General features: G+C 40.3%; 33 non-coding genes across 33 annotated transcripts; all 33 read right to left on the bottom strand.

Moving 5' to 3' along the window:
• Nucleotides 1-4,991: 4,991 nt before the first annotated feature.
• trnav-uac (transfer RNA valine (anticodon UAC)) lies at nt 4,992-5,064 on the bottom strand. Its single transcript has one exon. It is a non-coding gene; the product is annotated as a tRNA-Val (tRNA).
• Nucleotides 5,065-5,894: 830 nt separating this feature from the next.
• On the bottom strand, nt 5,895-5,967 carry trnav-uac (transfer RNA valine (anticodon UAC)). The gene has a single exon. It is a non-coding gene; the product is annotated as a tRNA-Val (tRNA).
• Nucleotides 5,968-6,912: 945 nt separating this feature from the next.
• On the bottom strand, nt 6,913-6,985 carry trnav-uac (transfer RNA valine (anticodon UAC)). Its single transcript has one exon. It is a non-coding gene; the product is annotated as a tRNA-Val (tRNA).
• An 889-nt stretch (nt 6,986-7,874) lies between these two features.
• trnav-uac (transfer RNA valine (anticodon UAC)) lies at nt 7,875-7,947 on the bottom strand. Its single transcript has one exon. It is a non-coding gene; the product is annotated as a tRNA-Val (tRNA).
• A 1,556-nt stretch (nt 7,948-9,503) lies between these two features.
• Nucleotides 9,504-9,576, bottom strand: trnav-uac (transfer RNA valine (anticodon UAC)). The gene has a single exon. It is a non-coding gene; the product is annotated as a tRNA-Val (tRNA).
• A 99-nt stretch (nt 9,577-9,675) lies between these two features.
• trnav-uac (transfer RNA valine (anticodon UAC)) lies at nt 9,676-9,748 on the bottom strand. Its single transcript has one exon. It is a non-coding gene; the product is annotated as a tRNA-Val (tRNA).
• A 1,226-nt stretch (nt 9,749-10,974) lies between these two features.
• On the bottom strand, nt 10,975-11,047 carry trnav-uac (transfer RNA valine (anticodon UAC)). The gene has a single exon. It is a non-coding gene; the product is annotated as a tRNA-Val (tRNA).
• Nucleotides 11,048-11,475: 428 nt separating this feature from the next.
• trnav-uac (transfer RNA valine (anticodon UAC)) lies at nt 11,476-11,548 on the bottom strand. Its single transcript has one exon. It is a non-coding gene; the product is annotated as a tRNA-Val (tRNA).
• Nucleotides 11,549-12,299: 751 nt separating this feature from the next.
• Nucleotides 12,300-12,372, bottom strand: trnav-uac (transfer RNA valine (anticodon UAC)). Its single transcript has one exon. It is a non-coding gene; the product is annotated as a tRNA-Val (tRNA).
• A 936-nt stretch (nt 12,373-13,308) lies between these two features.
• trnav-uac (transfer RNA valine (anticodon UAC)) lies at nt 13,309-13,381 on the bottom strand. The gene has a single exon. It is a non-coding gene; the product is annotated as a tRNA-Val (tRNA).
• Nucleotides 13,382-13,480: 99 nt separating this feature from the next.
• On the bottom strand, nt 13,481-13,553 carry trnav-uac (transfer RNA valine (anticodon UAC)). Its single transcript has one exon. It is a non-coding gene; the product is annotated as a tRNA-Val (tRNA).
• A 99-nt stretch (nt 13,554-13,652) lies between these two features.
• trnav-uac (transfer RNA valine (anticodon UAC)) lies at nt 13,653-13,725 on the bottom strand. The gene has a single exon. It is a non-coding gene; the product is annotated as a tRNA-Val (tRNA).
• A 1,082-nt stretch (nt 13,726-14,807) lies between these two features.
• trnav-uac (transfer RNA valine (anticodon UAC)) lies at nt 14,808-14,880 on the bottom strand. Its single transcript has one exon. It is a non-coding gene; the product is annotated as a tRNA-Val (tRNA).
• A 100-nt stretch (nt 14,881-14,980) lies between these two features.
• Nucleotides 14,981-15,053, bottom strand: trnav-uac (transfer RNA valine (anticodon UAC)). Its single transcript has one exon. It is a non-coding gene; the product is annotated as a tRNA-Val (tRNA).
• Nucleotides 15,054-15,151: 98 nt separating this feature from the next.
• Nucleotides 15,152-15,224, bottom strand: trnav-uac (transfer RNA valine (anticodon UAC)). The gene has a single exon. It is a non-coding gene; the product is annotated as a tRNA-Val (tRNA).
• Nucleotides 15,225-16,861: 1,637 nt separating this feature from the next.
• trnav-uac (transfer RNA valine (anticodon UAC)) lies at nt 16,862-16,934 on the bottom strand. Its single transcript has one exon. It is a non-coding gene; the product is annotated as a tRNA-Val (tRNA).
• A 1,082-nt stretch (nt 16,935-18,016) lies between these two features.
• On the bottom strand, nt 18,017-18,089 carry trnav-uac (transfer RNA valine (anticodon UAC)). The gene has a single exon. It is a non-coding gene; the product is annotated as a tRNA-Val (tRNA).
• A 98-nt stretch (nt 18,090-18,187) lies between these two features.
• On the bottom strand, nt 18,188-18,260 carry trnav-uac (transfer RNA valine (anticodon UAC)). The gene has a single exon. It is a non-coding gene; the product is annotated as a tRNA-Val (tRNA).
• A 103-nt stretch (nt 18,261-18,363) lies between these two features.
• On the bottom strand, nt 18,364-18,436 carry trnav-uac (transfer RNA valine (anticodon UAC)). The gene has a single exon. It is a non-coding gene; the product is annotated as a tRNA-Val (tRNA).
• A 99-nt stretch (nt 18,437-18,535) lies between these two features.
• trnav-uac (transfer RNA valine (anticodon UAC)) lies at nt 18,536-18,608 on the bottom strand. Its single transcript has one exon. It is a non-coding gene; the product is annotated as a tRNA-Val (tRNA).
• A 99-nt stretch (nt 18,609-18,707) lies between these two features.
• trnav-uac (transfer RNA valine (anticodon UAC)) lies at nt 18,708-18,780 on the bottom strand. Its single transcript has one exon. It is a non-coding gene; the product is annotated as a tRNA-Val (tRNA).
• Nucleotides 18,781-19,117: 337 nt separating this feature from the next.
• On the bottom strand, nt 19,118-19,190 carry trnav-uac (transfer RNA valine (anticodon UAC)). Its single transcript has one exon. It is a non-coding gene; the product is annotated as a tRNA-Val (tRNA).
• Nucleotides 19,191-19,583: 393 nt separating this feature from the next.
• Nucleotides 19,584-19,656, bottom strand: trnav-uac (transfer RNA valine (anticodon UAC)). The gene has a single exon. It is a non-coding gene; the product is annotated as a tRNA-Val (tRNA).
• A 767-nt stretch (nt 19,657-20,423) lies between these two features.
• Nucleotides 20,424-20,496, bottom strand: trnav-uac (transfer RNA valine (anticodon UAC)). Its single transcript has one exon. It is a non-coding gene; the product is annotated as a tRNA-Val (tRNA).
• A 271-nt stretch (nt 20,497-20,767) lies between these two features.
• Nucleotides 20,768-20,840, bottom strand: trnae-uuc (transfer RNA glutamic acid (anticodon UUC)). Its single transcript has one exon. It is a non-coding gene; the product is annotated as a tRNA-Glu (tRNA).
• Nucleotides 20,841-21,287: 447 nt separating this feature from the next.
• On the bottom strand, nt 21,288-21,360 carry trnav-uac (transfer RNA valine (anticodon UAC)). Its single transcript has one exon. It is a non-coding gene; the product is annotated as a tRNA-Val (tRNA).
• A 527-nt stretch (nt 21,361-21,887) lies between these two features.
• trnav-uac (transfer RNA valine (anticodon UAC)) lies at nt 21,888-21,960 on the bottom strand. The gene has a single exon. It is a non-coding gene; the product is annotated as a tRNA-Val (tRNA).
• A 210-nt stretch (nt 21,961-22,170) lies between these two features.
• On the bottom strand, nt 22,171-22,243 carry trnav-uac (transfer RNA valine (anticodon UAC)). The gene has a single exon. It is a non-coding gene; the product is annotated as a tRNA-Val (tRNA).
• A 99-nt stretch (nt 22,244-22,342) lies between these two features.
• On the bottom strand, nt 22,343-22,415 carry trnav-uac (transfer RNA valine (anticodon UAC)). Its single transcript has one exon. It is a non-coding gene; the product is annotated as a tRNA-Val (tRNA).
• A 272-nt stretch (nt 22,416-22,687) lies between these two features.
• Nucleotides 22,688-22,760, bottom strand: trnav-uac (transfer RNA valine (anticodon UAC)). The gene has a single exon. It is a non-coding gene; the product is annotated as a tRNA-Val (tRNA).
• Nucleotides 22,761-23,065: 305 nt separating this feature from the next.
• Nucleotides 23,066-23,138, bottom strand: trnav-uac (transfer RNA valine (anticodon UAC)). The gene has a single exon. It is a non-coding gene; the product is annotated as a tRNA-Val (tRNA).
• A 416-nt stretch (nt 23,139-23,554) lies between these two features.
• Nucleotides 23,555-23,627, bottom strand: trnav-uac (transfer RNA valine (anticodon UAC)). The gene has a single exon. It is a non-coding gene; the product is annotated as a tRNA-Val (tRNA).
• A 272-nt stretch (nt 23,628-23,899) lies between these two features.
• On the bottom strand, nt 23,900-23,972 carry trnav-uac (transfer RNA valine (anticodon UAC)). Its single transcript has one exon. It is a non-coding gene; the product is annotated as a tRNA-Val (tRNA).
• Nucleotides 23,973-24,303: the final 331 nt, after the last annotated feature.

Below are 24,303 nucleotides of genomic sequence, written 5' to 3' on the forward strand. Positions count from 1 at the left end.
TACTATTGACGAAGAGATGTGGGAGGACATTTGGAGATATGCAAAAACAATATCTATATGTAACCGTACTAGAGCAATCCAATTAAGAATAATACACAGATTGCATATATCCCCAAATCGCAGACATGCTTTTAGCCCCACTTCCTCTTCCCCTCAGTGTCTTAAATGCAAAACGGATACAGGCACCCTAACACATTGTTTATGGTCATGTACCAAAATACAAAGATACTGGTCTGGTGTCCTGCAAGAAATTGAAAAGATCCTAGGGGTTGATCTAGAATTGGACCCAGTTTCTTTACTGTTAGGTCTCCCTAGTAGGCATGTTACTTCTGTCTGTAAAAGGAGGCTTTACAACATCCTTACCTTCGCAGCGAGGAAAAACATCATTTTATAGTGGATTAGTGATAAGGTTCCTTCTATTAAAGACGGGCATACTATTTGAATGGGTGCCTCTGGAATATCTGACATGTACATTACTAAAACTGACCAGTTCTACAAAGTATGGGCTTGATGCCTTGATAAGCTCCTTTCCTGAGGACGGCTCACCTCTCACAGTTCTGGGCGACTTTAACCTCCCCTCGTCTGCCTTTGACTCATTCCTCTCTCCCTCCTTCTTTCCACTCCTCTCCTCTTTTGACCTCACCCTCTCACCTTCCCCCCCTACTCACAATGCAGGCAATACGCTCGACCTCATCTTTACTAGATGCTGTTCTTCCACTAACCTCATTGCAACTCCCCTCCAAGTCTCCGACCACTACCTTGTATCCTTTTCCCTCTCGCTCTCATCCAACACTTCCCACACTGCCCCTACTCGGATGGCATCGCGCCGTCCCAACCTTCGCTCTCTCTCCCCGCTACTCTCTCCTCTTCCATCCTATCATCTCTTCCCTCTGCTCAAACCTTCTCCAACCTATCTCCTGATTCTGCCTCCTCAACCCTCCTCTCCTCCCTTTCTGCATCCTTTGACTCTCTATGCCCAATATCCTCCAGGCCGGCTCGGTCCTCCCCGCTCCGTGGCTCGACGACTCATTGCGAGCTCACAGAACAGGGCTCCGGGCAGCCGAGCGGAAATGGAGGAAAACTCGCCTCCCTGCGGACCTGGCATCCTTTCGCTCCCTCCTCTCTACATTTTCCACTTCTGTCTCTGCTGCTAAAGCCACTTTCTACCACTCTAAATTCCAAGCATCTGCCTCTAACCCTAGGAAGCTCTTTGCCACCTTCTCCTCCCTCCTGAATCCTCCTCCCCCTCCCCCCCATCCTCCCTCTCTGCAGATGACTTCGTCAACCATTTTGAAAACAAGGTCGACGACATCCGATCCTCGTTTGCTAAGTCAAACGGCACCGCTGGTTCTGCTCACACTGCCCTACCCTGTGCTCTGACCTCTTTCTCCCCTCTCTCTCCAGATGAAATCTCGCGTCTTGTGACGGCCGGCCGCCCAACAACCTGCCCGCTTGACCCTATCCCCTCCTCTCTTCTCCAGACCATTTCCGGAGACCTTCTCCCTTACCTCACCTCGCTCATCAACTCATCCCTGACCGCTGGCTACGTCCCTTCCGTCTTCAAGAGAGCGAGAGTTGCAACCCTTCTGAAAAAACCTACACTCGATCCCTCCGATGTCAACAACTACAGACCAGTATCCCTTCTTTCTTTTCTCTCCAAAACTCTTGAACGTGCCGTCCTTGGCCAGCTCTCCCGCTATCTCTCTCTGAATGACCTTCTTGATCCAAATCAGTCAGGTTTCAAGACTAGTCATTCAACTGAGACTGCTCTTCTCTGTATCACGGAGGCGCTCCGCACCGCTAAAGCTAACTCTCTGTCCTCTGCTCTCATCCTTCTAGACCTAGCGGCTGCCTTCGATACTGTGAACCATCAGATCCTCCTCTCCACCCTCTCCGAGTTGGGCATCTCCGGCGCGGCCCACGCTTGGATTGCGTCCTACCTGACAGGTCGCTCCAAACAGGTGGCGTGGCGAGAATCTGTCTCCTCACCACGCGCTCTCACCACTGGTGTCCCCCAGGGCTCTGTTCTAGGCCCTCTCCTATTCTCGCTATACACCAAGTCACTTGGCTCTGTCATAACCTCACATGGTCTCTCCTATCATTGCTATGCAGACGACACACAATTAATCTTCTCCTTTCCCCCTTCTGATGACCAGGTGGCGAATCGCATCTCTGCATGTCTGGCAGACATATCAGTGTGGATGACGGATCACCACCTCAAGCTGAACCTCGGCAAGACGGAGCTGCTCTTCCTCCCGGGAAGGACTGCCCGTTCCATGATCTCGCCATCACGGTTGACAACTCCATTGTGTCCTCCTCCCAGAGCGCTAAGAACCTTGGCGTGATCCTGGACAACACCCTGTCGTTCTCAACTAACATCAAGGCGGTGGCCCGTTCCTGTAGGTTCATGCTCTACAACATCCGCAGAGTACGACCCTGCCTCACACAGGAAGCGGCGCAGGTCCTAATCCAGGCACTTGTCATCTCCCGTCTGGATTACTGCAACTCACTGTTGGCTGGGCTCCCTGCCTGTGCCATTAAACCCCTACAACTCATCCAGAACGCCGCAGCCCGTCTGGTGTTCAACCTTCCCAAGTTCTCTCACGTCACCCCGCTCCTCCGCTCTCTCCACTGGCTTCCAGTTGAAGCTCGCATCCGCTACAAGACCATGGTGCTTGCCTACGGAGCTGTGAGGGGAACGGCACCTCAGTACCTCCAGGCTCTGATCAGGCCCTACACCCAAACAAGGGCACTGCGTTCATCCACCTCTGGCCTGCTCGCCTCCCTACCACTGAGGAAGTACAGTTCCCGCTCAGCCCAGTCAAAACTGTTCGCTGCTCTGGCCCCCCAATGGTGGAACAAACTCCCTCACGACGCCAGGACAGCGGAGTCAATCACCACCTTCCGGAGACACCTGAAACCCCACCTCTTTAAGGAATACCTAGGATAGGATAAGTAATCCTTCTCACCCCCCTTTAAGATTTAGATGCACTATTGTAAAGTGACTGTTCTACTGGATGTCATAAGGTGAATGCACCAACTTGTAAGTCGCTCTGAATAAGAGCGTCTGCTAAATGACTTAAATGTAAATGTAAATGTATCTAGAACCTGAGGTATCAGCTATTATGCTGCAAGGATTCTCTTAGAATGGCGGGGATCTATGTATTTCAGAACTACACTGTACGTTCCATGTGTGGAACCTAACCTCTTGGTTTAAACTGAGCTTTTTTGTTTAATTTCTGTTTGTAAGTTTGTTTAAAATGTATGTATTGAGAGACGCAATGATGGTGATGGGGTGAGAGAAGCACCGAGCGGGAAGAGGAAAATGGTGTGCGCATGTATGGGTGTGTATATGTGTGTGTGTGCGTGCGTGTATGTATGCATATGTGTGTGTATATGCATGGGTATATGTATATGTATATGTGTGTATGTATGTGTATGTATGTATGTGTATATATATGCACGTAGATATGGGTAAGTGGGGGTTTTTCTTTTTGTTCTGTGTGCTTTGTCTCTGTTGTATCTCTTAATATGGGTGAAAATTGTGAAATTAAAAAAAAAATACTGTTACAAAAAAAAACTAGTGCTGTTTCCACCCGGTTTTGAACCAGGGACCTTTCGCGTGTAAAGCAAACGTGATAACCACTACACTACAGAAACTGCTGCTAGTATTATCAGCAAGGAGTAACCCGAGTTTTACAGATATTCATTGCATGTACTTGAATTTCAAAAATGAGTTATTTATTAGAAACAGAGCACTGTTTCCGCGCCGGTTTCGAACCAGGGACCTTTCGCATGTAAAGCGAACGCGATAACCACTACACTACAGAAACTGCTGCTAGTACTATCAGCAAGGAGTAACCCGAGTTTTACAGATATTCATTGCATGTACTCGAATTTCAAAAATAAGCTATTTATTAGAACAGCTATTCTCTGTTACAAATACAGTACTTACTGGATTTGTCATAGAGAACTGTTTCCGCCCGCCCTCGAACCGGGGACCATTCGTTTGTAAAGCAAACTTGATAACAATTAAACTAGAGAAACTGCTGCTAGAATTATTACTGTGGAGTTAACCAAATTGTACATATATTCATCGCACAAATTCGAAATTCCAACATAATCCATTTATGAAAATTCTCTGTTACAAATACAGTACTTCTCACATGTGTCAGAGACCTCTGTTTCCAAAATAAGGTATTCATGAAAGCAACTCATCTCTTTTATAAATATGTTACTTACTGCATGTGTCAAAAAGTACTGTTTCTGCCCGGTTTCGAACCAGGGATCTTTCGCGTGTAAAGCGAACGTGATAACCAATACACTACAGAAACTGCTGCTAGTATTATCAGCAAGGAGTAACCCGAGTTTTACAGATATTCATTGTATGTACTGGAATTTCAAAAATGAGTTATTTATTTGAAACAGAGCACTGTTTTCGCCTGGTTTCGAACCAGGTACCTTTCGCGTGTAAAGCGAACGTGATAACCACTACACTACAGAAACTGCTGCTAGTACTATCAGCAAGGAGTAACCCGAGTTTTACAGATATTCATTGCATGTAATCGAATTTCAAAAATAAGCTATTTATTAGAACAGCTATTCTCTGTTACAAATACAGTACTTACTGGATTTGTCATAGAGAACTGTTTCCGCCCGGCCTCGATCCGGGGACCATTCGTGTGTAAAGCGAACGTGATAACCACTACACTACAGAAACTGCTGCTAGTACTATCAGCAAGGAGTAACCCGAGTTTTACGGATATTCATTGCATGTACTCGAATTTCAAAAATTATTTATTTATTAGAAACAGAGCACTGTTTCCGCCCGGTTTCGAACCAAGTAACTTTCGCGTGTAAAGCGAACGTGATAACCACTACACTACAGAAACTGCTGCTAGTACTATAAGCAAGGAGTAACCCGAGTTTTACAGATATTCATTGCATGTACTTGAATTTCAAAAATAATTTATTTATTAGTAACAGAGCACTGTTTCCGCCCGGTTTCGAACCAAGGACCTTTCGCATGTAAAGCGAACGTGATAACCACTACACTACAGAAACTGCTGCTAGTACTATCAGCAAGGAGTAACCTGAGTTTTACAGATATTCATTGCATGTACTTGAATTTCAAAAATGAGTTATTTATTAGAAACAGAGCACTGTTTCCGCGCCTGTTTCGAACCAGGGACCTTTCGCGTGTAAAGCAAACGTGATAACCACTACACTACAGAAACTGCTGATAGTATTATCAACAAGGAGTAACCCGAGTTTTACAGATATTCATTGCATGTACTGGAATTTCAAAAATGAGTTATTTATTTGAAACAGAGCACTGTTTCCGCCCGGTTTCGAACCAGGGACCTTTCGCGTGTAAAGCGAACGTGATAACCACTACACTAAAGAAACTGCTGCTAGTATTATCAGCAAGGAGTAACCCGAGTTTTACAGATATTCATTGCATGTACTCGAATTTCAAAAATAAGCTATTTATTAGAACAGCTATTCTCTGTTACAAATACAGTACTTACTGGATTTGTCATAGAGAACTGTTTCCGCCCGGCTTCGAACCGGGGACCATTTGTGTGTAAAGCAAACTTGATAACTACTAAACTAGAGAAACTGCTGCTAGAATTATCAGCAAGGAGTAACCCGAGTTTTACGGATATTCATTGCATGTACTCGAATTTCAAAAATTATTTATTTATTAGAAACAGAGCACTGTTTCCGCCCGGTTTCGAACCAAGTAACTTTCGCGTGTAAAGCGAACGTGATAACCACTACACTACAGAAACTGCTGCTAGTACTATAAGCAAGGAGTAACCCGAGTTTTACAGATATTCATTGCATGTACTTGAATTTCAAAAATAATTTATTTATTAGTAACAGAGCACTGTTTCCGCCCGGTTTCGAACCAGGGACCTTTCGCGTGTAAAGCGAACGTGATAACCACTACACTACAGAAACTGCTGCTAGTACTATCAGCAAGGAGTAACCTGAGTTTTACAGATATTCATTGCATGTACTTGAATTTCAAAAAATGAGTTATTTATTAGAAACAGAGCACTGTTTCGCGCCTGTTTCGAACCAGGGACCTTTCGCGTGTAAAGCAAACGTGATAACCACTACACTACAGAAACTGCTGCTAGTATTATCAGCAAGGAGTAACCCGAGTTTTACAGATATTCATTGCATGTACTGGAATTTCAAAAATGAGTTATTTATTTGAAACAGAGCACTGTTTCCGCCCGGTTTCGAACCAGGGACCTTTCGCGTGTAAAGCGAACGTGATAACCACTACACTAAAGAAACTGCTGCTAGTATTATCAGCAAGGAGTAACCCGAGTTTTACAGATATTCATTGCATGTACTCGAATTTCAAAAATAAGCTATTTATTAGAACAGCTATTCTCTGTTACAAATACAGTACTTACTGGATTTGTCATAGAGAACTGTTTCCGCCCGGCTTCGAACCGGGGACCATTTGTGTGTAAAGCAAACTTGATAACTACTAAACTAGAGAAACTGCTGCTAGAATTATCACCGTGGAGTTAACCAAATTTTACATTTATTCATCGCACGAATTAGAAATTCCAACATAATGCATTCATGAAAATTCTCTGTTAATAATACAGTACTTCTCACATGTGTCAGAGACCTCTGTTTCCAAAATAAGGTATTCATGAAAGCAACTCATCTCTTTTATAAATATGTTACTTACTGCATGTGTCAAAAAGTACTGTTTCCGCCCGGTTTCGAACCAGGGACCTTTAACGTGTAAAGCGAACATGATAACCACTACACTACTGAAACTGCTGCTTGCGCTTTCAGCAAGGAGTAACACGAGTTTTACAGATATTCATTGCATGTACTCGAATTTCAAAAATGAGTTATTTATTTGAAACAGAGCACTGTTTCCGCCCGGTTTCGAACCAGGGACCTTTCGCGTGTAAAGCGAACGTGATAACCACTACACTACAGAAACTGCTGCTAGTACTATCAGCAAGGAGTAACCTGAGTTTTACAGATATTCATTGCATGTACTCGAATTTCAAAAATAAGCTATTTATTAGAACAGCTATTCTCTGTTACAAATACAGTACTTACTGGATTTGTCATAGAGAACTGTTTCCGCCCGGCCTCGAACGTGGGGACCATTACATGTGTAAAGCAAACTTGATAACAATTAAACTGGAGAAACTGCTGCTAGAATTATTACTGTGGAGTAAACCAAATTGTACATATATTCATCGCACAAATTCGAAATTCCAACATAATCCATTTATGAAAATTCTCTGTTACAAATACAGTACTTCTCACATGTGTCAGAGACCTCTGTTTCCAAAATAAGGTATTCATGAAAGCAACTCATCTCTTTTATAAATATGTTACTTACTGCATGTGTCATAGAGAACTGTTTCCGCCCGGCTTCGAACCGGGGACCATTCGTGTGTAAAGCAAACTTGATAACTACTAAACTAGAGAAACTGCTGCTAGAATTATCACCGTGGAGTTAACCAAATTTTACATTTATTCATCGCACGAATTAGAAATTCCAACATAATGCATTCATGAAAATTCTCTGTTAATAATACAGTACTTCTTACATGTGTCAGAGACCTCTGTTTCCAAAATAAGGTATTCATGAAAGCAACTCATCTCTTTTATAAATATGTTACTTACTGCATGTGTCAAAAAGTACTGTTTCCGCGCGGTTTCGAACCAGGGACCTTTCGCGTGTAAAGCGAACGTGATAACCACTACACTACAGAAACTGCTGCTAGTACTATCAGCAAGGAGTAACCCGAGTTTTACAGATATTCATTGCATGTACTTGAATTTCAAAAATGAGTTATTTATTAGAAACAGAGCACTGTTTCCGCCCGGTTTCGAACCAGGGACCTTTCGCGTGTAAAGCGAACGTGATAACCACTACACTACAGAAACTGCTGCTAGTACTATCAGCAAGGAGTAACCCGAGTTTTACAGATATTCATTGCATGTACTTGAATTTCAAAAATGAGTTCTTTATTTGAAACAGAGCACTGTTTCCGGCCGGTTTCGAACCAGGGACCTTTCGCGTGTAAAGCGAACGTGATAACCACTACACTACAGAAACTGCTGCTAGTACTATCAGCAAGGAGTAACCCGAGTTTTACAGATATTCATTGCATGTATTCGAATTTCCAAAAAAAGCTATTTATTAGAACAGCTATTCTCTGTTACAAATACAGTACTTAATTTGTCAGAGCACTGTTTCCGCCCGGTTTCGAACCAGGGACCATTCGTGTGTAAAGCAAACTTGATAACAATTAAACTGGAGAAACTGCTGCTAGAATTATTACTTTGGAGTTAACCAAATTGTACATATATTCATGCATGCACGAATTCGAAATTCCAACATAATCCATTTATGAAAATTCTCTGTTACAAATACAGTACTTCTCACATGTGTCAGAGACCTCTGTTTCCAAAATAAGGTATTCATGAAAGCAACTCATCTCTTTTATAAATATGTTACTTACTGCATGTGTCATAGAGAACTGTTTCCGCCCGGTTTCGAACCGGGACCATTCACGTGTAAAGCAAACTTGATAACTACTAAACTAGAGAAACTGCTGCTAGAATTATCACCGTGGAATTAACCAAATTTTACATTTATTCATCGCACGAATTAGAAATTCCAACATAATGCATTCATGAAAATTCTCTGTTAATAATACAGTACTTCTTACATGTGTCAGAGACCTCTGTTTCCAAAATAAGGTATTCATGAAAGCAACTCATCTCTTTTATAAATATGTTACTTACTGCATGTGTCAAAAAGTACTGTTTCCGCGCAGTTTCGAACCAGGGACCTTTCGCGTGTAAAGCGAACGTGATAACCACTACACTACAGAAACTGCTGCTAGTATTATCAGCAAGGAGTAACCCGAGTTTTACAGATATTCATTGCATGTACTTGAATTTCAAAAATGAGTTATTTATTAGAAACAGAGCACTGTTTCCGCCCGGTTTCGAACCAGGGACCTTTCGCGTGTAAAGCAAATGGGATAACCACTACACTACTGAAACTGCTACTAGTACTATCAGCAAGGAGTAACCCGAGTTTTACAGATATTCATTGCATGTACTCGAATTTCAAAAATAAGCTATTTATTAGAACAGCTATTCTCTGTTACAAATACAGTACTTACTGGATTTGTCATAGAGAACTGTTTCCGCCCGGCCTCGAACCGGGGACCATTCGTGTGTAAAGCAAACTTGATAACAATTAAACTGGAGAAACTGCTGCTAGAATTATTACTGTGGAGTAAACCAAATTGTACATATATTCATCGCACGAATTCGAAATTCCAACATAATCCATTTATGAAAATTCTCTGTTACAAATACAGTACTTCTCACATGTGTCAGAGACCTCTGTTTCCAAAATAAGGTATTCATGAAAGCAACTCATCTCTTTTATAAATATGTTACTTACTGCATGTGTCAAAAAGTACTGTTTCCGCCCGGTTTCGAACCAGGGACCTTTCGCGTGTAAAGCGAACGTGATAACCACTACACTACAGAAACTGCTGCTAGTATTATCAGCAAGGAGTAACCTGAGTTTAACAGATATTCATTGCATGTACTCGAATTTCAAAAATGAGTTATTTATTTGAAACAGAGCACTGTTTCCGCCCGGTTTCGAACCAGGGACCTTTCGCTTGTAAAGCGAACGTGATAACCACTACACTACAGAAACTGCTGCTAGTACTATCAGCAAGGAGTAACCCGAGTTTTACAGATATTCATTGCATGTACTCGAATTTCAAAAATAAGCTATTTATTAGAACAGCTATTCTCTGTTACAAATACAGATTTGCACTGTTTCCGCCCGGCCTCGAACCGGGGACCATTCGTGTGTAAAGCAAACTTGATAACAATTAAACTGGAGAAACTGCTGCTAGAATTATTACTGTGGAGTAAACCAAATTGTACATATATTCATCGCACAAATTCGAAATTCCAACATAATCCATTTATGAAAATTCTCTGTTACAAATACTGTTACAAATACGAGTACTTCTCACATGTGTCAGAGACCTCTGTTTCCAAAATAAGGTATTCATGAAAGCAACTCATCTCTTTTATAAATATGTTACTTACTGCATGTGTCATAGAGAACTGTTTCCGCCGGGCTTCGAACCGGGGACCATTCGTGTGTAAAGCAAACTTGATAACTACTAAACTAGAGAAACTGCCGCTAGAATTATCACCGTGGAGTTAACCAAATTTTACATTTATTCATCGCACGAATTAGAAATTCCAACATAATGCATTCATGAAAATTCTCTGTTAATAATACAGTACTTCTTACATGTGTCAGAGACCTCTGTTTCCAAAATAAGGTATTCATGAAAGCAACTCATCTCTTTTATAAATATGTTACTTACTGCATGTGTCAAAAAGTACTGTTTCCGCGCGGTTTCGAACCAGGGACCTTTCGCGTGTAAAGCGAACGTGATAACCACTACACTACAGAAACTGCTGCTAGTATTATCAGCAAGTAGTAACCCGAGTTTTACAGATATTCATTGCATGTACTTGAATTTCAAAAATGAGTTATTTATTAGAAACAGAGCACTGTTTCCGCCCAGTTTCGAACCAGGGACCTTTCGCGTGTAAAGCGAACGTGATAACCACTACACTACAGAAACTGCTGCTAGTACTATCAGCAAGGAGTAACCCGAGTTTTACAGATATTCATTGCATGTACTCGAATTTCAAAAATGAGTTATTTATTTGAAACAGAGCACTGTTTCCACCCGGTTTCGAACCAGGGACCTTTCGCATGTAAAGCGAACGTGATAACCACTACACTACTGAAACTGCTACTAGTACTATCAGCAAGGAGTAACCCGAGTTTTACAGATATTCATTGCATGTACTCGAATTTCAAAAATGAGTTATTTATTTGAAACAGAGCACTGTTTCCGCCCGGTTTCGAACCAGGGACCTTTCGCGTGTAAAGCGAACGTGATAACCACTACACTACAGAAACTGCTGCTAGTACTATCAGCAAGGAGTAACCCGAGTTTTACAGATATTCATTGCATGTACTCGAATTTCAAAAATAAGCTATTTATTAGAACAGCTATTCTCTGTTACAAATACAGTACTTACTGGATTTGTCATAGAGAACTGTTTCCGCCCGGCCTCGAACCGGGGACCATTCGTGTGTAAAGCAAACTTGATAACAATTAAACTGGAGAAACTGCTGCTAGAATTATTACTTTGGAGTTAACCAAATTGTACATATATTCATCACACGAATTCGAAATTCCAACATAATCCATTTATGAAAATTCTCTGTTACAAATACAGTACTTCTCACATGTGTCAGAGACCTCTGTTTCCAAAATAAGGTATTCATGAAAGCAACTCATCTCTTTTATAAATATGTTACTTACTGCATGTGTCAAAAAGTACTGTTTCCGCCCGGTTTCGAACCAGGGACCTTTCGCGTGTAAAGCGAACGTGATAACCACTACACTACAGAAACTGCTGCTAGTTTTATCAGCAAGGAGTAACCCGAGTTTTACAGATATTCATTGCATGTACTTGAATTTCAAAAATGAGTTATTTATTAGAAACAGAGCACTGTTTCCGCACCGGTTTCGAACCAGGGACCTTTCGCGTGTAAAGCAAACGTGATAACCACTACACTACAGAAACTGCTGCTAGTATTATCAGCAAGGAGTAACCCGAGTTTTACAGATATTCATTGCATGTACTGGAATTTCAAAAATGAGTTATTTATTTGAAACAGAGCACTGTTTCCGCCCGGTTTCGAACCAGGGACCTTTCGCGTGTAAAGCAAACTTGATAACTACTAAACTAGAGAAACTGCTGCTAGAATTATCACCGTGGAGTTAACCAAATTTTACATTTATTCATCGCACGAATTAGAAATTCCAACATAATGCATTCATGAAAATTCTCTGTTAATAATACAGTACTTCTCACATGTGTCAGAGACCTCTGTTTCCAAAATAAGGTATTCATGAAAGCAACTCATCAGCAAGGAGTAACCCGAGTTTCTTTTATAAATATGTTACTTACTGCATGTGTCAAAAAGTACTGTTTCCGCCCGGTTTCGAACCAGGGACCTTTAACGTGTAAAGCGAACATGATAACCACTACACTACTGAAACTGCTGCTTGCGCTTTCAGCAAGGAGTAACACGAGTTTTACAGATATTCATTGCATGTACTCGAATTTCAAAAATGAGTTATTTATTTGAAACAGAGCACTGTTTCCGCCCGGTTTCGAACCAGGGACCTTTCGCGTGTAAAGCGAACGTGATAACCACTACACTACAGAAACTGCTGCTAGTATTATCAGCAAGGAGTAACCCGAGTTTTACAGATATTCATTGCATGTATTCAAATTTCCAAAAAAAGCAATTCATGAGAACATATATTCTCTGTTGTTGATACAGCACTAACTGAATGTGTCAAAGAGCACTGTTTCCGCTCGGTTTCGAACCAGGGACCTTTCGCATGTAAAGTGAACGTGATAACCACTACACTACAGAAACTGCTGCTAGTACTATCAGCAAGGAGTAACCTGAGTTTTACAGATATTCATTGCATGTACTCGAATTTCAAAAATAAGCTATTTATTAGAACAGCTATTCTCTGTTACAAATACAGTACTTACTGGATTTGTCATAGAGAACTGTTTCCGCCCGGCCTCGAACCGGGGACCATTCGTGTGTAAAGCAAACTTGATAACAATTAAACTGGAGAAACTGCTGCTAGAATTATTACTGTGGAGTAAACCAAATTGTACATATATTCATTGCATGTATTCGAAATTCCAACATAATCCATTTATGAAAATTCTCTGTTACAAATACAGTACTTTCACATGTGTCAGAGACCTCTGTTTCCAAAATAAGGTATTCATGAAAGCAACTCATCTCTTTTATAAATATGTTACTTACTGCATGTGTCATAGAGAACTGTTTCCGCGGTTTGAACCAGGGCTTCGAACCGGGGACCATTCGTGTGTAAAGCAAACTTGATAACACTAAACTAGAGAAAGGCTGCTAGAATTATCACCGTGGAGGAGTAACCAAGTTTTACAGATATTCATTGCATGAATTAAATTCCAACATAATGCATTCATGAAAATTCTCTGTTAATAATACAGTACTTCTTACATGTGTCAGAGACCTCTGTTTCCAAAATAAGGTATTCATGAAAGCAACTCATCTCTTTTATAAATATGTTACTTACTGCATGTGTCAAAAAGTACTGTTTCCGCCCGGTTTCGAACCAGGGACCTTTCGCGTGTAAAGCAAACGTGATAACCACTACACTACAGAAACTGCTGCTAGTTTTACCAGCAAGGAGTAACCCGAGTTTTACAGATATTCATTGCATGTACTTGAATTTCAAAAATGAGTTATTTATTTGAAACAGAGCACTGTTTCCGCCCGGTTTCGAACCAGGGACCTTTCGCGTGTAAAGCGAACGTGATAACCACTACACTACAGAAACTGCTGCTAGTACTATCAGCAAGGAGTAACCCGAGTTTTACAGATATTCATTGCATGTACTCGAATTTCAAAAATGAGTTATTTATTTGAAACAGAGCACTGTTTCCGCCCGGTTTCGAACCAGGGACCTTTCGCGTGTAAAGCGAACGTGATAACCACTACACTACAGAAACTGCTGCTAGTATTATCAGCAAGGAGTAACCCGAGTTTTACAGATATTCATTGCATGTATTGAATTTCAAAAAAAAAATGAGAACATTATTTGTTGATACAGCACTAACTGAATGTGTCAAAGAGCACTGTTTCCCCGGTTTCGAACCAGGGACCTTTCGCGTGTAAAGCGAACGTGATAACCACTACACTACAGAAACTGCTGCTAGTACTATCAGCAAGGAGTAACCGAGTTTTACAGATATTCATTGCATGTACTCGAATTTCAAAAATAAGCTATTTATTAGAACAGCTATTCTCTGTTACAAATACAGTACTTACTGGATTTGTCATAGAGAACTGTTTCCGCCCGGCCTCGAACCGGGGACCATTCGTGTGTAAAGCAAACTTGATAACAATTAAACTGGAGAAACTGCTGCTAGAATTATTACTGTGGAGTAAACCAAATTGTACATATATTCATCGCACAAATTCGAAATTCCAACATAATCCATTTATGAAAATTCTCTGTTACAAATACAGTACTTCTCACATGTGTCAGAGACCTCTGTTTCCAAAATAAGGTATTCATGAAAGCAACTCATCTCTTTTATAAATATGTTACTTACTGCATGTGTCATAGAGAACTGTTTCCGCCCGGCTTCGAACCGGGGACCATTCGTGTGTAAAGCAAACTTGATAACTACTAAACTAGAGAAACTGCTGCTAGTATTATCAGCAAGGAGTAACCAAGTTTTACAGATATTCATTGCATGTAATTAGAAATTCCAACATAATGCATTCATGAAAATTCTCTGTTAATAATACAGTACTTCTTACATGTGTCAGAGACCTCTGTTTCCAAAATAAGGTATTCATGAAAGGAACTCATCTCTTTTATAAATGTTACTTACTGCATGTGTCAAAAAGTACTGTTTCCGCGCGGTTTCGAACCAGGGACCTTTCGCGTGTAAAGCGAACGTGATAACCACTACACTACAGAAACTGCTGCTAGTATTATCAGCAAGTAGTAACCCGAGTTTTACAGATATTCATTGCATGTACTTGAATTTCAAAAATGAGTTATTTATTAGAAACAGAGCACTGTTTCCGCCCGGTTTCGAACCAGGGACCTTTCGCTTGTAAAGCGAACGTGATAACCACTACACTACAGAAACTGCTGCTAGTACTATCAGCAAGGAGTAACCCGAGTTTTACAGATATTCATTGCATGTACTGAATTTCAAAAAAAATTGTTATTTATTTGAAACAGAGCACTGTTTCCACCCGGTTTCGAACCAGGGACCTTTCGCGTGTAAAGCGAACGTGATAACCACTACACTACAGAAACTGCTGCTAGTACTATCAGCAAGGAGTAACCCGAGTTTTACAGATATTCATTGCATGTACTTGAATTTCAAAAATGAGTTATTTATTGAAACAGAGCACTGTTTCCGCCCGGTTTCGAACCAGGGACCTTTCGCGTGTAAAGCGAACGTGATAACCACTACACTACAGAAACTGCTGCTAGTACTATCAGCAAGGAGTAACCCGAGTTTTACAGATATTCATTGCATGTACTGAATTTCAAAAATAAGCTATTTATTAGAACAGCTATTCTCTGTTACAAATACAGTACTTACTGGATTTGTCATAGAGAACTGTTTCCGCCCGGCCTCGAACCGGGGACCATTCGTGTGTAAAGCAAACTTGATAACAATTAAACTGGAGAAACTGCTGCTCGAATTATTACTGTGGAGTAAACCAAATTGTACATATATTCATCGCACGAATTCGAAATTCCAACATAATCCATTTATGAAAATTCTCTGTTACAAATACAGTACTTCTCACATGTGTCAGAGACCTCTGTTTCCAAAATAAGGTATTCATGAAAGCAACTCATCTCTTTTATAAATATGTTACTTACTGCATGTGTCATAGAGAACTGTTTCCGCCCGGCTTCGAACCGGGGACCATTCGTGTGTAAAGCAAACTTGATAACTACTAAACTAGAGAAACTGCTGCTAGAATTATCACCGTGGAATTAACCAAATTTTACATTTATTCATCGCACGAATTAGAAATTCCAACATAATGCATTCATGAAAATTCTCTGTTAATAATACAGTACTTCTTACATGTGTCAGAGACCTCTGTTTCCAAAATAAGGTATTCATGAAAGCAACTCATCTCTTTTATAAATATGTTACTTACTGCATGTGTCAAAAAGTACTGTTTCCGCGCAGTTTCGAACCAGGGACCTTTCGCGTGTAAAGCGAACGTGATAACCACTACACTACAGAAACTGCTGCTAGTATTATCAGCAAGGAGTAACCCGAGTTTTACAGATATTCATTGCATGTACTTGAATTTCAAAATTGAGTTATTTATTAGAAACAGAGCACTGTTTCCGCCCGGTTTCGAACCAGGGACATTTCGCGTGTAAAGCAAATGTGATAACCACTACACTACTGAAACTGCTACTAGTACTATCAGCAAGGAGTAACCCGAGTTTTACAGATATTCATTGCATGTACTCGAATTTCAAAAATAAGCTATTTATTAGAACAGCTATTCTCTGTTACAAATACAGTACTTACTGGATTTGCACTGTTTCCGCCCGGTTTCGAACCAGGGACCTTTCGCGTGTAAAGCAAACTTGATAACAATTAAACTGGAGAAACTGCTGCGAATTATTACTGTGGAGTAAACCAAATTGTACATTATTCAGCACGAAGAAATTCCAACATAATCCATTTATGAAAATTCTCTTTACAAATACAGTACTTCTCACATGTGTCAGAGACCTCTGTTTCCAAAATAAGGTATTCATGAAAGCAACTCATCTCTTTTATAAATATGTTACTTACTGCATGTGTCATAGAGAACTGTTTCCGCCCGGTTTCGAACCAGGGACCTTTCGTGTGTAAAGCAAACTTGATAACTACTAAACTAGAGAAACTGCTGCTAGAATTATTACTGTGGAGTAAACCAAATTTTACATTTATTCCGAAGAGAAATTTAATCCATTTATGAAAATTCTCTGTTACAAATCAGTATTGCATGTGTCAGAGACCTCTGTTTCAAAATAAGGTATTCATGAAAGCAACTATCTCTTTTATAAATATGTTACTTACTGCATGTGTCAAAGAGCACTGTTTCCGCCCGGTTTCGAACCAGGGACCTTTCGCGTGTAAAGCGAACGTGATAACCACTACACTACAGAAACTGCTGCTAGTACTATCAGCAAGGAGTAACCCGAGTTTTACAGATATTCATTGCATGTACTGAATTTCAAAAATAAGTTATTTATTAGAACAGCTATTCTCTGTTACAAATACAGTACAGTACTTACTGGATTTGTCATAGAGAACTGTTTCCGCCCGGTTTCGAACCAGGGACCTTTCGTGTGTAAAGCAAACGTGATAACCACTAAACTGGAGAAACTGCTGCTAGTATTATCAGCAAGGAGTAACCAAATTGTTTATTCAGATATTCATTGCATTTATGAAAATTCTCTGTTACAAATACAGTACTTCTCACATGTGTCAGAGACCTCTGTTTCCAAAATAAGGTATTCATGAAAGCAACTCATCTCTTTTATAAATATGTTACTTACTGCATGTGTCAAAAAGTACTGTTTCCGCCCGGTTTCTAACCAGGGACCTTTCGCGTGTAAAGCGAACGTGATAACCACTACACTACAGAAACTGCTGCTAGTACTATCAGCAAGGAGTAACCCGAGTTTTACAGATATTCATTGCATGTACTCGAATTTCAAAAATAAGCTATTTATTAGAACAGCTATTCTCTGTTACAAATACAGTACTTACTGGATTTGTCATAGAGAACTGTTTCTGCCCGGCCTCGAACCGGGGACCATTCGTGTGTAAAGCAAACTTGATAACAATTAAACTGGAGAAACTGCTGCTCGAATTATTACTGTGGAGTAAACCAAATTGTACATATATTCATCGCACGAATTCGAAATTCCAACATAATCCATTTATGAAAATTCTCTGTTACAAATACAGTACTTCTCACATGTGTCAGAGACCTCTGTTTCCAAAATAAGGTATTCATGAAAGCAACTCATCTCTTTTATAAATATGTTACCTACTGCATGTGTCAAAAAGTGCTGTTTAAGCCCGGTTTCGAACCAGGGACCTTTCGCGTGTAAAGCAAACGTGATAACCACTACACTACAGAAACTGCTGCTAGTTTTACCAGCAAGGAGTAACCCGAGTTTTACAGATATTCATTGCATGTACTTGAATTTCAAAAATGAGTTCTTTATTTGAAACAGAGCACTGTTTCCGCCCGGTTTCGAACCAGGGACCTTTCGCGTGTAAAGCGAACGTGATAACCACTACACTACAGAAACTGCTGCTAGTACTATCAGCAAGGAGTAACCCGAGTTTTACAGATATTCATTGCATGTACTCGAATTTCAAAAATTATTATTTATTAGAAACAGAGCACTGTTTCCGCCCGGTTTCGAACCAGGGACCTTTCGCGTGTAAAGCGAACGTGATAACCACTACACTACAGAAACTGCTGCTAGTACTATCAGCAAGGAGTAACCCGAGTTTTACAGATATTCATTGCATGTATTCGAATTTCCTGATACAGCACTAAATGAATGTGTCAAAGAGCACTGTTTCCGCCCGGTTTCGAACCAGGGACCTTTCACGTGTAAAGCGAACGTGATAACCACTACACTACAGAAACTGCTGCTAGTATTATCAGCAAGGAGTAACCCGAGTTTTACAGATATTCATTGCATGTACTTGAATTTCAAAAATGAGTTCTTTATTTGAAACAGAGCACTGTTTCCGCCCGGTTTCGAACCAGGGACCTTTCGCGTGTAAAGCAAACGTGATAACCACTACACTACAGAAACTGCTGCTAGTACTATCAGCAAGGAGTAACCCGAGTTTTACAGATATTCATTGCATGTACTCGAATTTCAAAAATTATTTATTTATTAGAAACAGAGCACTGTTTCCGCCCGGTTTCGAACCAGGGACCTTTCGCGTGTAAAGCGAACGTGATAACCACTACACTACAGAAACTGCTGCTAGTACTATCAGCAAGGAGTAACCCGAGTTTTACAGATATTCATTGCATGTATTCAAATTTCCAAAAAAAGCTATTCATGAAAATATATTTCTGTTTTGATACAGCACTAACTGAATGTGTCAAAGAGCACTGTTTCCGCCCGGTTTCGAACCAGGGACCTTTTCACGTGTAAAGCAAACGTGAAAACCACTACACTACAGAAACTGCTGCTAGTATTATCAGCAAGGAGTAACCCGAGTTTACAGATATTCATTGCATGTATTGAATTTCAAAAAAAAAATCATGAGAACATTATTTGATACAGCACTAACTGAATGTGTCAAAGAGCACTGTTTCCGCCCGGTTTCGAACCAGGGACCTTTCGCGTGTAAAGCAAACGTGATAACCACTACACTACAGAAACTGCTGCTAGTTTTATCAGCAAGGAGTAACCCGAGTTTTACAGATATTCATTGCATGTACTTCGAATTTCAAAAATAAGCTATATATTAGAACAGCTATTCTCTGTTACAAATACAGTACTTCTTACATGTATCAGAGACATCTGTTTCCAAAATAAGGTATTCATGAAAGCAACTCATCTCTTTTATAAATATGTTACTTACTGCATGTGTCATAGAGAACTGTTTCCGCCCGGCTTCGAACCGGGGACCTTTCACGTGTAAAGCGAACGTGATAACCACTACACTACAGAAACTGCTGCTAGTATTATCAGCAAGGAGTAACCCGAGTTTTACAGATATTCATTGCATGTACTTGAATTTAAAAAATTATTTATTTATTAGAAACAGAGCACTGTTTCCGCCCGGTTTCGAACCAGGGACCTTTCGCGTGTAAAGCGAACGTGATAACCACTACACTACAGAAACTGCTGCTAGTACTATCAGCAAGGAGTAACCCGAGTTTTACAGATATTCATTGCATGTATTCGAATTTCCTGATACAGCACTAAATGAATGTGTCAAAGAGCACTGTTTCCGCCCGGTTTCGAACCAGGGACCTTTCACGTGTAAAGCAAACGTGAAACCACTACACTACAGAAACTGCTGCTAGTATTATCAGCAAGGAGTAACCCGAGTTTTACAGATATTCATTGCATGTATTCAAATTTCAAAAAAAAAATGAGAACATTATTTATTTGATACAGCACTAACTGAATGTGTCAAAGAGCACTGTTTCCGCCCGGTTTCGAACCAGGGACCTTTCGCGTGTAAAACGTGATAACCACTACACTACAGAAACTGCTGCTAGTTTTATCAGCAAGGAGTAACCCGAGTTTTACAGATATTCATTGCATGTACTTGAATTTCAAAAATAAGCTATTTATTTACAAATACAGTAACTGGATTTGTCAGAGCACTGTTTCCGCCCGGTTTCGAACCAGGGACCATTCGCGTGTAAAGCAAACTTGATAACAATTAAACTAGAGAAACTGCTGCTAGTATTATCAGCGTGGAGTAACCAAATTGTACATATATTCACAGAAATTCCAACATAATGCATTTATGAAAATTCTCTGTTACAAATACAGTACTTCTTACATGTGTCAGAGACCTCTGTTTCCAAAATAAGGTATTCATGAAAGCAACTCATCTCTTTTATAAATATGTTACTTACTGCATGTGTCAAAAAGTACTGTTTCCGCCCGGTTTCGAACCAGGGACCTTTCACGTGTAAAGCGAACGTGATAACCACTACACTACAGAAACTGCTGCTAGTATTATCAGCAAGGAGTAACCCGAGTTTTACAGATATTCATTGCATGTACTTGAATTTCAAAAATGAGTTCTTTATTTGAAACAGAGCACTGTTTCCACGCCGGTTTCGAACCAGGGACCTTTCGCGTGTAAAGCGAACGTGATAACCACTACACTACAGAAACTGCTGCTAGTACTATAAGCAAGGAGTAACCCGAGTTTTACAGATATTCATTGCATGTACTCGAATTTCAAAAATTATTATTTATTAGAAACAGAGCACTGTTTCCGCTCGGTTTCGAACCAGGGACCTTTCGCGGGAAAAGCGAACGTGATAACCACTACACTACAGAAACTGCTGCTAGTACTATCAGCAAGGAGTAACCCGAGTTTTACAGATATTCATTGCATGTATTCGAATTTCCTGATACAGCACTAAATGAATGTGTCAAAGAGCACTGTTTCCGCCCGGTTTCGAACCAGGGACCTTTCACGTGTAAAGCAAACGTGATAACCACTACACTACAGAAACTGCTGCTAGTATTATCAGCAAGGAGTAACCCGAGTTTTACAGATATTCATTGCATGTACTTGAATTACAGAAATGAGTTCTTTATTAGAAACAGAGCACTGTTTCCGCCCGGTTTCGAACCAGGTACCTTTCGCGTGTAAAGCAAACGTGATAACCACTACACTACAGAAACTGCTGCTAGTTTTATCAGCAAGGAGTAACCCGAGTTTTACAGATATTCATTGCATGTACTTGAATTTCAAAAATGAGTTATTTATTAGAAACAGAGCACTGTTTCCGCCCGGTTTCGAACCAGGGACCTTTCGCGTGTAAAGCGAACGTGATAACCACTACACTACAGAAACTGCTGCTAGTACTATCAGCAAGGAGTAACCCGAGTTTTACAGATATTCATTGCATGTACTCGAATTTCAAAAATTATTATTTATTAGAAACAGAGCACTGTTTCCGCCCGGTTTCGAACCAGGGACCTTTCGCGGGTAAAGCGAACGTGATAACCACTACACTACAGAAACTGCTGCTAGTACTATCAGCAAGGAGTAACCCGAGTTTTACAGATATTCATTGCATGTATTCAAATTTCCAAAAAAAGCTATTCATGAGAACATATATTCTCTGTTGTTGATACAGCACTAACTGAATGTGTCAAAGAGCACTGTTTCCGTCCGGTTTCGAACCAGGGACCTTTCACGTGTAAAGCGAACGTGAAAACCACTACACTAAAAAAACTGCTACTAGTATTATCAGCAAGGAGTAACCCGAGTATTAGAGATATTCATTGCATGTATTCAAATTTCCAAAAAAAAAACAATCATGAGAACATATATTCTCTGTGGTTGATACAGCACTAACTGAATGTGTCAAAGAGCACTGTTTCCGCCCGGTTTCGAACCAGGGACCTTTCGCGTGTAAAGCAAACGTGATAACCACTACACTACAGAAACTGCTGCTAGTTTTACCAGCAAGGAGTAACCCGAGTTTTACAGATATTCATTGCATGTACTCGAATTTCAAAAATAAGCTATTTATTAGAACAGCTATTCTCTGTTACAAATACAGTACTTCTTACATGTGTCAGAGACCTCTGTTTCCAAAATAAGGTATTCATGAAAGCAACTCATCTCTTTTATAAATATGTTAACTGCATGTGTCACTGTTTCCGCCCGGTTTCGAACCAGGGACCTTTCACGTGTAAAGCGAACGTGATAACCACTACACTACAGAAACTGCTGCTAGTACTATCAGCAAGGAGTAACCCGAGTTTTACAGATATTCATTGCATGTACTTGAATTTCAAAAATTATTTATTTATTAGAAACAGAGCACTGTTTCCGCCCGGTTTCGAACCAGGGACCTTTCGCGTGTAAAGCGAACGTGATAACCACTACACTACAGAAACTGCTGCTAGTACTATCAGCAAGGAGTAACCCGAGTTTTACAGATATTCATTGCATGTACTTGAATTTCAAAAATGAGTTATTTATTAGAAACAGAGCACTGTTTCCGCGCCGGTTTCGAACCAGGGACCTTTCGCGTGTAAAGCGAACGTGATAACCACTACACTACAGAAACTGCTGCTAGTATTATCAGCAAGGAGTAACCCGAGTTTTACAGATATTCATTGCATGTACTTGAATTTTAAAAAGTATTTATTTATTAGAAACAGAGCACTGTTTCCGCCCGGTTTCGAACCAGGGACCTTTCGCGTGTAAAGCGAACGTGATAACCACTACACTACAGAAACTGCTGCTAGTACTATCAGCAAGGAGTAACCCGAGTTTTACAGATATTCATTGCATGTATTCGAATTTCCTGATACAGCACTAAATGAATGTGTCAAAGAGCACTGTTTCCGCCCGGTTTCGAACCAGGGACCTTTCACGTGTAAAGCAAACGTGAAAACCACTACACTACAGAAACTGCTGCTAGTATTATCAGCAAGGAGTAACCCGAGTTTTACAGATATTCATTGCATGTATTCATTTGTATTCATGAGAACATATATTCTCTGTTGTTGATACAGCACTAACTGAATGTGTCAAAGAGCACTGTTTCCGCCCGGTTTCGAACCAGGGACCTTTCGCGTGTAAAGCAAACGTGATAACCACTACACTACAGAAACTGCTGCTAGTTTATCAGCAAGGAGTAACCCGAGTTTTACAGATATTCATTGCATGTACTTGAATTTCAAAAATAAGCTATTTATTAGAACAGCTATTCTCTGTTACAAATACAGTAAATTTGTCAGAGCACTGTTTCCGCCCGGTTTCGAACCAGGGACCATTCGTGTGTAAAGCAAACTTGATAACAATTAAACTAGAGAAACTGCTGCTAGAATTATCAGCTGTGGAGTTAACCAAATTGTACATATATTCATCGCACAAATTCGAAATTCCAACATAATGCATTTATGAAAATTCTCTGTTACAAATAGTACTTCTTACATGTGTCAGAGACCTCTGTTTCCAAAATAAGGTATTCATGAAAGCAACTCATCTCTTTTATAAATATGTTACTTACTGCATGTGTCAAAAGTACTGTTTCCGCCCGGTTTCGAACCAGGGACCTTTCACGTGTAAAGCGAACGTGATAACCACTACACTACAGAAACTGCTGCTAGTATTATCAGCAAGGAGTAACCCGAGTTTTACAGATATTCATTGCATGTACTTGAATTTCAAAAATGAGTTATTTATTAGAAACAGAGCACTGTTTCCGCGCCGGTTTCGAACCAGGGACCTTTCGCGTGTAAAGCGAACGTGATAACCACTACACTACAGAAACTGCTGCTAGTACTATCAGCAAGGAGTAACCCGAGTTTTACAGATATTCATTGCATGTACTCGAATTTCAAAAATTATTTATTTATTAGAAACAGAGCACTGTTTCCACCCGGTTTCGAACCAGGGACCTTTCGCGTGTAAAGCGAACGTGATAACCACTACACTACAGAAACTGCTGCTAGTACTATCAGCAAGGAGTAACCCGAGTTTTACAGATATTCATTGCATGTACTTGAATTTCCTGATACAGCACTAAATGAATGTGTCAAAGAGCACTGTTTCCGCCCGGTTTCGAACCAGGGACCTTTCACGTGTAAAGCAAACGTGATAACCACTACATTACAGAAACTGCTGCTAGTATTATCAGCAAGGAGTAACACGAGTTTTACAGATATTCATTGCATGTACTTGAATTTCAAAAATGAGTTCTTTATTTGAAACAGAGCACTGTTTCCGCCCGGTTTCGAACCAGGGACCTTTCGCGTGTAAAGCGAACGTGATAAC

This window comes from Oncorhynchus keta, unplaced genomic scaffold (genome assembly GCF_023373465.1).
Source record: "Oncorhynchus keta strain PuntledgeMale-10-30-2019 unplaced genomic scaffold, Oket_V2 Un_scaffold_7257_pilon_pilon, whole genome shotgun sequence".
Lineage (NCBI taxonomy): Eukaryota > Metazoa > Chordata > Actinopteri > Salmoniformes > Salmonidae > Oncorhynchus > Oncorhynchus keta.